The sequence below is a fragment of the Gymnodraco acuticeps genome, unplaced genomic scaffold (genome assembly GCF_902827175.1).
Source record: "Gymnodraco acuticeps unplaced genomic scaffold, fGymAcu1.1, whole genome shotgun sequence".
Taxonomy (NCBI): Eukaryota; Metazoa; Chordata; class Actinopteri; order Perciformes; family Bathydraconidae; genus Gymnodraco; species Gymnodraco acuticeps.
The window spans coordinates 1-14,848 of record NW_022991940.1 but is presented as its reverse complement, the minus strand read 5'-3'; the positions used below and the strand labels follow the sequence as shown (position 1 = coordinate 14,848).

Here is a 14,848-nt window from a genome sequence, read left to right as displayed (position 1 = left end):
TTAATTATGAATGTTGTTACATCAAGGCCGAAAATTAGGATGAGCACCAACGGTCAAAACGTTTTTTTATTTATGGCTATTTGTGCTGAGGGAGAGGTTAAAAAGAGAAGTAAGAGGTGGAGCAATAAAATCTGCAGCTAACTTTAAAAAGAAAGGTTCTAAGTTGTCCGGGCCAGCCGGTTTCCTAGGATCTAACTTGGATAATGCTTCATGAACAATACCAATAGTTAAAGGAGTAAAACTGAAAGGGTTTTCCAGACCACATTGTTCAGAGTCAAGGATTGGAGCGTTCACAGAAGCAGAAGTACAGTCAGTGACAGAATCAAATAGAGAGCCACAAGACACAAAATGCTTATTAAAGCAATTTAGCATAGTAGCCCTGTCTGATATAATGCCAGATGCTGTGGTGAGGCACGGAGGTAGCTCATTTGGGATATCACCAGTGGAAATCGATTTTATGGCTTTCCAACATTTCCTAGGATTATTCAGGTTTTCTGTGGTAACTGACAAATAGTATTTTGATTTAGCGCTTTTTATTTGAGATGTGAAGCTATTTCTTAGCTGTCTAAAGCGTAGCCATTCTACCTCTGAGCCTGATTTCCTAGCCTTAGCCCAAGCATTATTTCTCTCATGAAGTAGACTGGACAGCTCAGCAGAAATCCAGGGATTGTTTCGTCCCTTCACTCTAAATTTACACAGAGGTGCATGTCTATCTATAATTTCCATAAAACCAAGATAAAAATAAGACCATGCAGTTTCTACATCAGCACACAGATTGATTTTACCCCAATCAAAATCAAACAGATCATGTAAAAAACCCTGCTCCACAAAGTGTTTTTTGTCTCTCTTTGTGATGATACGTGGTTTAACCTTTTGGACCTTAGTGTCCCTAATTGTGGCTACAACACAGTGGTCACTCACATCATTAGCAAATACTCCCACAGATGAGTATTTATGTGGAACATTTGTTAAAATCAGATCAATTAAGGAGGATTTATTTGGGGACTTAATATTTGGGCGAGTAGGACTGTCTATAATCTGAGTAATGTTCAAAGAGGTACACAGGTTTTTAAAGTCCTCTGACACAGAAGTTAACCAGTCCCAATTAAAATCACCAAGCAGCACTATTTCCTTGTAGGAAAGTTGTGATAACAGTTTTGTCAATGACGATAAAGAGTCCTTGACAGCCGAGGGGGCCCTGTAGCAGCCCACCACCATGACCTGTTGACCCTTTGTTACCTCAATATTCACGGCTAAAAATTCTAGCTGTTTACTAACAGATTTGGAAACCATATTAGTTACACAAAACTTATTTTTCACATAAATGGCAACGCCACCACCTTTTTTAGGCCGGTCAGTATGATATACACTGTAACCATTTATGTAAATGTCAGAGGCCAAAATGGATTTATCTAGCCACGTTTCTGATAAGACAATGACATCAGCATCAGTCGAACTCGCCCAAATACGGACAAAATCTAATTTAGGTAACAGACTACGCACATTTAAATGAATTAAACCTAGCCCAGATCTAGATATAAAATCATCATGTCATCAGAGATATCGTTGGAAAGCTGTGTCTCTCCTGCACAATCTCATCAGATCCAAATATGGTCATTTCCTTTGTATCAGCAACCAATCGTGAAAGCACAAAGGGGTCTTAAACCAAGAAACGAAATCTCATTGGCTGGTGTCAATTTCTGACAACGTGATTCGTTCAGATGCGTCACGTGGTGTGCTAAAACACTTCCTGGTTAGCTTTCCGCTAGAAATTGAAATCTCAAAATGGCAAAAGAATGGCGAAAAAAACATTCACAGAGAAGACGACAACAATTGTCACTTGCACGAAGCAAGGTTATACAAAAAACAAATGACCCCGAACATGAAATACCTTCACGGAGTGCGTCGATACGCAAGCTGTCATCCAAAGAACAGGAGGGTTTAGCTAGCGCCTCACTGCAATCTTTAAAGGTCGTTTTCTCAAAATGAGTTTTTTCTCCTACTCTGAGTTCGAAATTTCAACTTCAGTAGCACGTACATACACCAAACCTTCCAGTTATATTCCTATCAATATTATGAAGGCTTTTACAGAAGGGTTTGTTCATATATCATTCATAGCCTGAATTATACAACATTGTATACCTAAAAACATGGCGAAAATTGATATTTTAGGGCTGTTGACAGTATTTTCTGATTTATGGAGTGATAAAAAGAGATATCCAATATCCCTTCTGTAAAAGCCTTAGATACTAATATGACTACAAAATGAAACAATAATTTTTAACCTGGCTTTATCCAAAATTCAGATTTCGATTCCTGAAATGTGTTAAAATATGTGCATATTTAATGAGATAATGGATAATTTGCATATTTAAACATGCTATTTCAGAAAACTTGTAATACAAAAAACAATTGCCTTATTGTAAGTAATTAACTGGAGAAATTTCTAGCTGATACTTTTAAGTTAAAAAAATTACCCTATTCACCTGGGGTGTCTCGCCTTAAATCAGTAGGTTTCGGTGTGCATCACTCCATGTCATTTCGCTGCTAAATTCACATCTATAGGAAATGATATATTAGCCACATGCTAAATGCTAACCGGAGATGAAGGATTTTCAGAATAAAAGCTTGGTATTGAGAACTTCCGTTTTTTTCCAGAATAAAATAGCATTTAAACTGACGGTATGTTTAAGCTACTTTATGCTATCAAACATTGATTTTAATTTCTAACACCCTATAGAGGTGAATATAGAAGTGAAATGACACGGAGTGTTGCACACCGAAACCTACTGATTTTAACACTACAACTATAGACGTCGAGATATTATTATTGCTGAATATTAAATGAAGGTACAGTTTATTTTAATACGTTTTGTTTACAGACGTGAGTTGGTATGACAACATCCGGAACTACCGTAAATGATAACTGTCGTAAAGTATTTCCAGTATTATTAAAGTATTGAAGCCGTTAAAATGCAATAAATGAAAAGTGATGAAAGAGAATAGGTGTGTTTAGTTATGAATTGAATGTACAATGGCTGAGTCCTCTGTTATGCGCAACAACGGACATGGAAGACGATTGGAGGGCCGGCCCCCAGCAGCGCCAACCGGCATACAAGGAGGAGCCATCGGAGAATATTTAAACAGCTGAAGTGCTGTTTCTCGCTCTCTTTTCCTTCACCCCCGGCAACCCGAGAACACAACCATAGAGGCTTCTCAATACTCAAATGTCCCCTCCTCGACTCCTCGGTCCTCCGGTAGTGACCCGGAAATGAATTTCAGCGCGCCATTTTGAAGGACATCTCATTTCTCGAAATGCACACCGAGGATCGAGCGTCGAGGAGGCTCTCTGGAGGAGCTATAACCGAGGATACACTGATGGTTCCTCCACGGCTCCTCCGCGGATGCATTTCCGGGAACGGTGGAGTATAAAAGAGGCGTGACACACCGCTGGATTCATTTAAAAACCATGGCGGGAGCAAAGCACACGTGTAAGTGTTGACAATGATACGTTGCATTAGTTATTTAAGAAGTGAAATGCGCGATCAAACTCCGCCCGTCTGTATGCAGTTAGAGCCTTCTAACCACATTCCTTATTGACATTTCACCTGATATTCTTTATGTTTGTATCCACATTTTAACTACACCCAATCCTGCTACAGCATGCTATGTTTAAAAGGGCAAACGTTTATTTATTTTTAAGAGTATTAATCAACACGAACTTTGTTTAGCATTCAGCACTATCATTTGATTTGGGCTATGTTGTTATATATACACTAGAATCAATTGCTCATTACAGAGTCGGTAAATCTTCCAACAGTTTTAAGCTACACCTTTTTACTTTGTCTTTTCACAGGGACAGAGGAGGAAACACTGACCCTTATTAAAGTGAGGGTCGAGAATGACGAGCTTTTCACAGGCCGAAGGCACACTGCCAAGAAAGCCTGGGAGTGAGTGACATTTTCCTGGTTGGGAACATCTGATCCTTAGCATTTACGTATTGGTGGTTACAATTTGTATTTTCATATTGTCTGCTGAACCTGTGAGTTTAAATATCGATTGCTTTGATATATGCACCTGTTGCTGCAGACCATATTAATTGCTGACCAGCTTGAAACCTCTCTTGTATCACGCAGGGAAATTCTAAACAACATCTGTCCAGGGACTACAGACGAAAAATAGCCTGTTGGCTAACTCTGGCGCATTTACAGAAATGTCAATCAATGTGCACTGTCCCTGCCAAATAAATATATAAATAAATAAATAAATAAAGGCCCTTGGGCTATTCGGTTCTGTAAGCCCCACACAGATCAGCAAAAAGTGGGACAACTTGAAACGAAAATACAAGGTAATTATGTTGTCATTTTTTCGTTTACTCTTGTGTGTCTGTAACCATGGTTGTGTCTGCTCAGCATGCTGATGTATAACTTTACTTCTTGTTTTTGTAGGAGTTGAGATGCCCCCCAACTGGGACAGGGACCGACAGGGGAGAGGCCACAGCAGCCACATGGCCATATTTTACGGCCATGCATGAGGCCATCGATGGGAGGCCATCCATCGACCCTCCCACCCTGATGGACTCGGCTGCTGTTGCTTCTGGCAGTGGCTCAACATCCACTGAGGCTGTCCAGAGCCAGGCCACAGTGGAGGATGAGGAGGCCGCCAAGTCTGGCTCGGACAGCCAGGAGGATGTTGAGCCATCCACCTCTGCCGGTCCCCCTCCCCGAAAAAAAAGAAAACGCAGTTTATTGCAGTTCCTGGAGGCGGAGGCGGCCAACGAGGGGGACCGCTTCAACCGCCAGCAGGCAGCCAGTGAGGAAACCTCCAAAAGATTCCTCGACTTATTTGAAGCGTTAGTTCGAAAAGAATAGTTTCCGTTCTTTGTTTTTCGTTTGGTTTGGATTTGTTATATTGTTTTGTGTGAAGTTTATGAAAATATTTAAGTTTGGAATAAAAATTAAGTTTGTCGTTAAATCCAGAACAAAAACCAACCCATGTTTACTGAAAATATACAAGGACATCTTTATTTTATACAAAGCTCAATATGTTATGATTGTGACATGACTAAAAAGCCAACGTTTTTAAACTCATTGTGCAACCCAAGGTATACTGAAACTCATAATGACCACTTTAATTTCTGAATTGTAAATCTCCTCAAATAATTCTGCGCCTAAACCAACCGTGTGTAAATTATCCAAATGCAATATCAGGGATGTTTTATTAATAAATCAATACAAATTTAGTCAAGTTACTGCATCGTTCAAGCCCTATAAGTAGCTACAATTACTAACACATGTATCTTCTTTCTTTTAAAGTTCAGTCAAAGCATACCAATATTTTATCACTGAACATGACTCGATTTCAACACTAAACGTAACACTTTCAGACGAAATTCTGTGATGGCCTATTTCACATCGCATACAATTTGTAATAAAGACATGTGTCTGTAAAGTCCTTTGCTCTAAATAAATGTGAGCAAGGTGACATTGGAAACAAGGCTTATACATGGCACAAACAAAAGAACAGAGAAATGCATCTGGCCAGTAAATGCATTTTTAACCTGTCAACAAAACTAATGGGTAACAAAAAAACTGGCCAAAAATACATATCCTCTCAGCAGTAATCGTGGTCCTGCAGCTGGACTGGGTTGTGGTCAGGAGCCAATATTTGGTCTGTCTCTCCGGCCCTGTCCACCTCGCTCCCCCCTCACAGGACGAGGTGGAGACCTCTCTACCCCCTCCTGCTCCTCCTCCTCCAACAGTTCAAGAATGTCTCCTGCAGTAAGGCAGATGTTGTGTAGGACACAGCAGGCAGTGACCACAGCAGGGACAAAGTTATGGTTGACCTCCAAGGCCTTCGACAGGAGGCACCTCCATCGCACCTTCAGTTTCCCGAAAGCGCGCTCTATTATGCTGCGTGCTTTTGCATGGCAGCCGTTGAATCGGCTCTGTACCCTCCCCTGCAGTGGCTCCCGATACGGGGTTACGATCACTATAGGGTGTACAATGCAGGGGTAGCCACCATCCCCCACAATGAAGTACCCTGGAAGAGGATAAAGAGCCTCTTTATAGAGGGCACTGTGCTTCATGACACGGGTGTCGTGGACTGAGCCCGGAAATCCTACAAATGTTTGTAGGAATCTCCCCTTCCCATCGCATACAGCCTGCAGCTGTATGGATGGGAAGAGCTTCCTATTCACGTAATCCTGGCCAGTGGGTCCGGATGGGGTCCTGATCAAGGGCGCCGGAAGCGGGGGGGCCAGGGGGCCATTGGCCTCCCCCACTTTGCGGCTCTGCCCCACATTTTCGCAGCAGCGGATGCCGCGGAACACTGTACACATCCCGTTTCAATAATTCCCCTCTACTCTAAAGTCGCATCTAAAAAGAACGCCATCTGATCTAGCTGTGTATATTTTGTTATTTTTGATTGTTATATTCAATCTCATTAGCTACAGGCATTTTTGAAGCTTGTAAAGGGAAGAACACAGGTCGCCTCTCACTCGCCACTCTGCTCTTCCGCAGCGCCGCTTCCCCTCCCTCCGCTGACATTATGAATGTTAGGCATAGTAAACATAGATAACACCGCAGGGTCCGTTACAGTTTGTTTTCATCTGATTTCAAATAAACAAAGTCTTGGCTTTCAGAATATTAAACTTGTTTCGGCAAATTCAGATGATAAATACAGCTTTAAAGCTTTTAACGGCATAATTACAAGCGGAGAACGGAGTAACTTGACGTCACAGCAGGCATAACAACAGCCGGTGTTTCTCCTGAGAGTTTTCCCCGGGAAAAAAACGCAAAAATACACAAACACACACACACTCGCGAGCTTCCCCCAGACCAGTAATCCAAACGAAAATATCTTCCCACCGTAGTATTTCAGATCGATCCAGAGAAGAGGAAACTTTTAAGGCCTTTTTCTCAAAATGATGACTCGGTGACAGTCATTATATAATGTGACATATTTTGCTTAATATAGTACAAAAACAATCCTGATATCATTAGAAAGCTAGGAATCTCCTCTTTCCAACAGTGTATACAACTCAAAATGTGTCTTCGGATCAATGCGACTGATTTCGATGGAGCAGCAGGTCACTTTGCATTAGGTAAAATACAGCAGGCAGACATAACAGGAAGAATATGTACATTTTAATCCAATCAAATAGGACATTGTCACACCATTCAAATGTATCCATGTACATTACAACCAATAACAAAGCTTAGATGTGTTTATTTGTTACGTTGTTTACGTTATGTGTTACGTTGTTCAGTGTGTGTCAGCCGTTAACCTAGATAGATAAACTTGCAAACATGTCAGAAGAACCGGCGCATAAGAAAACTAAATACAGTCAAACTAAGCTAAAATTCAACAACTTGAATGTCACATCCCTGACATCCACACTCCGGAGCCTGGTCCTTCAACCATAGAACCAGTGCAGCCAGATGAACCCCAGTAGCAGCTCTGCGGCCGCAGAGGCTGTCAAAACCGCCGCCGCCGGCATCGTTGAACCGAAACAGGCTGGTTTCGACTGCATGGAGGTTTGTTGTCGGGACATTGTGACGGGCAAATAAAAGCTTATTTGGGCAAAGAGAAAGTTACTTCAATGCAGAATGGTACAAAAACAGAGAGTGGTTAATTATTTGCAAAACCACTAAACGAGCCTTCTGTGAAATATGCAGATGTGCTGCTGTCAAACGGCTTGTAACTTTCTCCAAATGTGGAGATAACAGCTTTGTAAATACCGAGTTAATAACTGGAGCTTTTCACAGAGCTTACTTCAGTCAAACACCAGTCAACATTCAGCTTGTCAAACAAGAGAGTAGCAGGAAAAAAGAAGAGATGGAATGAGCAACTGCGCTGTCATATGTGTGGGCTGGTCTGTATAGTTTAATTTACAGGAAAGGAGTGAGCAGAGGGTTGAGTTGTCCATTCTTGTTCTGTTTTCTCTGACTATCTTCCTCCTGAAGACCCTCTCAGACTTTAATTTGCTCGCGCTACTAAAGAGACACGTTACCATGGAAAACCAAACAATGGTGTAGCTGTATTGAAGTCCGAGTGGAAACGGTAACATTTGGTGCGTTATGTTAGAATGAAACAAATCAGATTTAGTCAGAAATCGGGAAAAATGCGGGAGAGAATATGACCCCGGGAGGAAAACGGGAGTCTCCCGCGAAAATCGGGAGGGTTGGCAAGTAGGCTATGTCACATACACACGCACTTTTTGGCCCCCCCACTTCTGAAATGAATCCGGCGCCACTGGTCCTGATGCGTATGTGGCACCCGTCTATTGCACCCACACAGGAACTGAATGCCGGGCTGTTGGCCAACTACTGTAAGCCCTGCCCGACCTCCTCCAGCTCTGGACCAGCAGGCAGCTTGATGAGGGAATGCCGGAGAGCAGCGATGTCCTCCACTCCCTGGTGGACCAGTCTGTGGACCGTGGAGAGGGGTACCTGAAAGGCCCGGGACAACACACTGTATGACAAACCGTGTGCCAGCCAGTACACGGTCGTCAAGACAGTCATGTGGTGTCATCCTGAAGTCCTTCAGCAGGCACCCATCACCCTCGAAGTACAGTTTAAGCACTGGGACACTGCTGTTCAAACGTTTGTACATGCTGGGAGAGTGTGGGTGCTGAACCTACAGGAAGAATAACATGTACAGAGGTCAATACCTTTATCCCGCAATTTAAACTGCACATAAATATTCTGTCATAAGGAATAAAGCCATGGCTAAATCTGGCACATTTGATGGTCTCAAGTGCTCGTGTTAACTAATGTGCATGGTCCCTTCTTGAATAAATACAACTACATCATCCAAAACACAACTGTCTCTTTGACAAACATGCTTTTTCTCTGACTCTCTGGCTTAGGCCTATATGTGTCATGATTGTCTTGCTACAAGTAGTTGGTAATTTTTGTATTCCAATGAAAAAAGCCAGCTATTTTTCAACCATTTCAAACATTTGTAAACAAACACTCATAAATACCTCAAGATGAAGCAGGATGGCATTGCGCATTCTCGCTTTCCAGCGCTGGGAACGGCGTCTTTCCTCACGGTATTTTGTTTTCTGTAGCTTGTGCCACTGCCATAAGGCACACAGTATTGCAGTCTTCATTCTCAATATTGAGAATATAAATCAGAGGTGTGCCTGGACCTTATATAGCCTGTCAGGTCCCTCATGATTTGGTAATTGATTAGAAATTTGGTGCAGGTGTTTTGTCAAAGATGTGTGACTTGATGACTTATCATGTCATTAAGCCTATACTAGTTTAAAAGGTAAACATACTGTGTATAGTGTATAGACAGTCATTGGGTTTTTTAGGCGTTTGTGTGTGTGCATGTGTAAATATATCAAACATATATAGCACTTTGAGTATTTTCATACTAATATTTTAGTGCGCCACAATACAGAAGAGATGCAGGCCTATGTGTTACATTATACATATTCATACATTCTTGACATACTATGCCTTGTTGCAAATTGAATTAAAAGTAAATATGTGGGGGAACAATGTTCAGCTGATCTAACAGAGATTATAAAATACAGCGCTATTGACAAACACTCGACAGCTGATGCAGCTGTTGCCACGTAATAATGAACGGACGTCGCTTTAATATGACCGCTCAGAGGAGAGGAGTTCTCATTTCTTTAAACGTCTGCTGCTTCCCCTCCTCTCTCCTCGGTCCCCCTCCTCGGTCCTCCGCTCGCATCTCCTGTGGGCGGGACTAAGTCTCGAGGAGGGGGTCTCGAGGAGGGGGAGTCGAGGAGGGGAAATGTAAGAATTGAGAAGCCTCTCATATCTCTGATTGTAACATTACCGCGCCATTTTAATTAAAGTACCCATTTGAACCTTTCTCAGAGACTCCATTGTCTCTTACTTTTAAAGCTTCTCTCCTGGACGCGAGAATAACGAATAAGCTAATATAAGCCTCTTAAAGGTGGGGTAGGTAAGTTTCAGAAACCGGCTCGAGTGCACTAACATTTGAAAGTACACAGCCGAAAATAATCCGCCCCTTCCTTCAGACTTCCTTACAGAGCCCCTCCAACACACATGAACGCGCACATGACAGGGACGGGTGGCGCAGTGGTCTGTGCGTTTGATCATCAGATCAAGGGGGCGTTGGGGAACTCCAGTTCGAAACCCGCTCCCGCCCCACTGCGTCAGGCCGTTGTGTCCTTGGGCAAGACACTTCACCCAAATTTGCTCCTGTGGGTATTGTCCACAGTAGATGACCATTACATGTGTAATGTGTATTTGTAAAGCGCTTTGAGAGTCTTTGATAAAGCGCTATAATAAATATAAGGATTATTATTATTATTATTATTACATGACGTCAGCAGACTAGTGAAAGTGGCCACCTGTTGCTGGCGAGTCATTGAAGTACTGCTGCAATGCACGCCCAATGAGGGCACGAGATACATTTGTGCGTGCACGAGATGGAAGGCTGACAGACAGGACGGCAATCCAATCCTGGATCCTGGGGATTCTGGGTAGGGTAGTGTCTTCTGCCATCCTTTACTCCGAAAAAAATATTTGTTTCTCCGAATCGAAAGGGAAAAATACAAAAGCATTGCACACAATTTAAACCAATCAATGTTGTGTAATTAACAAGGATAATCTGGTGTTTTTTAGTCGATGAGTAGTGCACTGTAAAATCAATCGACAGTAAGGGGAATACTTACTTCCGGGTGTACAATTCTCCATTATCCAATGAGAATGGACGCTCACATTGCCTTTAAGGGCAGCCGACACAAACGAATGCCGTGCTTCCATGAGCGTCAAATCCCGCCGCAGATGGGAATACATTGCAATCAGTTGAAAGCTATTTGCGTCCCTTTATGAAGCTGAAGGAGCCTTGGAGCGTCACAACTGCACGCCACGGGACCCTGACCAAACGTCGCTCCTGGACGATTATGGTGTGAGAGTGTGTTGGCAAGGGAGGTATGAGATACTCTGGCCAGCCACGAAAAGTGAAAATGTGTACTGCAATCAAATTCTTCATTAGTTTAAAAGATTGGTCAGTTCCTGACTTTTTTTTTAAAGTTATTTTTGGGCCAGAGGGCCTTTGTTGGAGAACATAAAGTGAAAGGGTGAGACAAAGGGGCGGAGATGGCCCTGAATTGATCTGGCCTATGAGGCAGCGGTGACCGCATATGTGCTGCCAGCTCTAACCACTGAGCTATCCGGTGACCCAGTTCCTGACTTTTTGAAATGCCATGTTGTTGGCCTACTGTAATTTGATAACGTTTTTACGGGGTGTGTGAGTGTGTTAGCTTCATTAAGTAGGTGCACCTCGCATGGAAGCCCCTGCCTCTGTATGATGTGGTGTGACCAGTGGTTGTAGTCTACTTTTTTGTAGTGGGTATACTGTAATAATTGTATTCAATCCATCCTAGAGCGACACACATCGCGTGAGCGACACCCTGTCTCGAAGCAACACCTCATGAACACCAATCTAATGCATAGAGACTAGTCTTGAGACTGGTTATGTGTTATCAACATGTCAATGTATTATAAGCATTTTTATGTGACTTTTAACTGCCAGTGGGACATTAACAATAAAAAAATAAAAGAATGAACAATGACGGAAAAAAAGCCCACTTATCTTCTAGGGTATTTTGAACAATTAATCGACATTTTTATCAAACTACAATTTTCAAGTAATATACAATAAATATGGTCATGCTACAGATGTCCTGGCCCACACATCATATTCTACACTTAAAAAAACATCTTTGTTTCGCATAGATTTGCACAAATATCACACAATAATCATTTTAAACATATTTTTCAATGCATTAGATATTTATTCAAACTTGTTCAGCCCTATTATCTTCCATAAATCCTTGTCAAACTATGTACTGTATCAGCTTAAATGAAGCAAACATCCTTGAAGTGCTACAAGACAAATTAGCTTCAAACAAGAAACAAATTAACAAATAAGCTTCACCTCAGTAGTTATACTCATACCACTCTCGTCTCATTAGTATGCATAGAAAGTGACAGGTCACACCTCTAAGCCCCGCCCCTTCCGCCGGAAGTCCCGCCTCCATAAGCCCCACTCACTTCCGCCATCCATAAGCACCGCCCCTTCCGCCGGAAGTCCCGCCCCCACTTCCGGTTTTCAAAATAAATAAAAAAAAGAAATATTTTTTAAATGATCAAAATAAAAATGCTGCCCCTACCGGTCGCCCCCGCTTCCGGTTTTCAAAATAAAATTTGAAAATAATTTGAAAATGATACAAATAAAAAAATGCTGCCCCTACCGGTCGCCCCGCTTCCGGCAAAATAACATGAAATGTAACAACCAGGAGAAAATAAAATGCTGCCCCTACGGTTTTTACAAAATAATAATTTTATAATGAATCACATATGCATAGGATCAATGTCCCTGCCACCTAGTCACTTCCTGTGCGCCTGTATACAGCAGTATTGACTGCAACATTACAAATACTTGCTAATAACATGAAATATACAACCATATTATTTTAAAAGTAATGTCTCAGCTCTAAGAGCAAGGTACCGCCACCTAACCACTTTCCTGTGCCCCTGTATACAAGCAGTATTGACTGTAACTTACAAATACTTGCAAATAACATGAAATATTTTCAACCATATATTTAAAAAGTACTGTCAATCTCACTAACCTCTCTCTCTGCTCTAAAAGTGTGCCTTGAAAAGTTTTTGGGCATGTCGAAGACAGGTGTGGGGGGACACCATAAAACCCCCGACATTCCTCTACAGGCAAATGGTGGGGCGATGGGGAGGGGGAACACACACACACACACCACATCACACACACACACACACACACACACACACCACACACACACACACACACACACACACACACACCACCACTCACCCCCCTCTTCCGTTAGGGTTAGATAAATAAGAGCCATTCGTCTTTCTCACTCTCAATATTTTCTCAAGTCGAGAGAAATGGCCAAGAGACGTTTTTGATATGGGTGTAATCTGCGAGACACCTGTGACAACCTACAGCCATCCGCTGGGTGCTCCAATCAAGAAAAGATTGCGGTTTGTATGCCGTGTCCAAACGCCTCCACCCGAAGAACTTCAGGGAGAATGGACTCTGGAAAATGGCGATGTTTGGGGTTATGCATTCAACTATGTTGCGAATGAATTGCATTTCTACAACTTAAAGAAGGGGGAAATGTACGGACCACAGAGTGCTAATGTGACGCTAACCTCGACAGATTGGGCTGTGTTAACTCTGGTGTCTGCCAGAGAGCTCCACCCCACCACTGGATTGGAAGAAGAAGGAGTGCATCAAGAAAGCATAGGGGAACCAGCGGTGTACAAGATTTTTGCAAAGAAAAGTCAAGAAACGCAGACAGCAGGCGAGATCAAAAAAGAGGTTGCACCGTTGCCCATCAAGCTGGAGGAAGAGGAAGGAGATATTTCCCCGCAGCCAGAAGTGAAAAGAATCCTGTCAAGCACCGTATGGGAAACTAAAAGCGGACCCTCTGGGCGTTGGTATTACCGCTCAAGCCGTGTGGTGACGTTGGGTAAGCACCCCTCGGATGATTTTGTTTTGGAGTATTTCAACTCTACATGCAGGGTTTTCCAGACATCCCTACATGTGCCTCTGACTGCTTGGCTGAAAATGATTGATGAGAAATCTGTAAAGCTTAAAGAACTTTTAAACAGAGTCAGACATCGATCGACATTATACTGGTGAAAAGGACCCTCACTTATGCAGACGACCCCGCCCCCCAACCAACATAACAAGTCCCACCCCCCACCTCACCAGATCATTTAAAAACGAAGGACCCATCAAGAACGGTCTGTGATCAACAACAGCCATGGATCTGAAAAAAAAACAACTCTATCACCGCGAGCTGCAGCCTGGATCAAACGCCTCCAGGACCGCCATCCTCACCAACAATTTGGACACCAGATCTCGACAACTATATGGCGGACATCGATATCACGGGATGACTGGATATGCCTCAACCTCCATCCGACTCTCCAGGGGAATGTGCAGCAGAAGGCGTTGACATGTCATGCTATACTTGTGTTCCAGTGGTTCCTGATACAGAACGTGGAAGGACTTCATCATTCCTGAATACGGTAAAAGCTGTTGTAGCCCATCTGCTGGATAGGGTCGTGCAACTCTACAGAGAGGAAACATGCAACGGATGTCAAATCGCTCACCCCAGTCAGAGGCAGCACGAGTGTTTGCTTCCGACCAAAGACTACTTTCTGGATATCAATTACGACGATGTGATAAAGAGACTGTGGACCGTTCGTTTCATTCCAGCCATTCGGGATGCTCTGCACCAAAGCCAGCTTCATGTGTCAGAGAGGAGAGTCCTTGGAGCTACCGAGGCGATTCTGCACAATCTCAGAAACACCAGACTCTTTGAAGCTAAAATGGAGAAAATGTATGACCATTTGATAGACAACGACGAGAACCGTCTGAAGACCATAAGAGCAGCCTGGGTCTTTTGGCAGCAGTAGGACAAACAAATTTGATACTTTTCGTTAAAGTATGTTTTATATTTTACTTCTTTTAACATGTGTGACATATCAATAAAATGATTTGCAAGAAAAACTTTTGTACTCATTACCTCAACGGGGTGTAACAGGAAACATGTCTGAGAAACGTGCGATGCATAAGTGTATTACACACCTTCTAATCCAGGGAGTTTAGGAGGTGTGGATAAACTCCATAGAGCTGTACAGAATGAAATGGGTAAACAAATAAATGTAGAGAAAGTCAGGGAATATTTATCGGAGCAGGACGCATATACTTTGCACAAGCCGGCTCGGGTGCATTTTGTAAGAAAACAGAGTTTTCGTACTCAGACCGCTGCACA

The 14,848-nt window shown here is 42.7% G+C and overlaps 1 long non-coding RNA gene across 1 annotated transcript; it reads left to right on the top strand.

Annotated features, from left to right (window-relative positions):
• Positions 1-3,163: 3,163 nt before the first annotated feature.
• On the top strand, positions 3,164-4,987 carry LOC117535834. Its single transcript, XR_004567462.1, has 4 exons — positions 3,164-3,491; positions 3,857-3,950; positions 4,137-4,348; positions 4,449-4,987. It is a non-coding gene; the product is annotated as an uncharacterized LOC117535834 (long non-coding RNA).
• Positions 4,988-14,848: the final 9,861 nt, after the last annotated feature.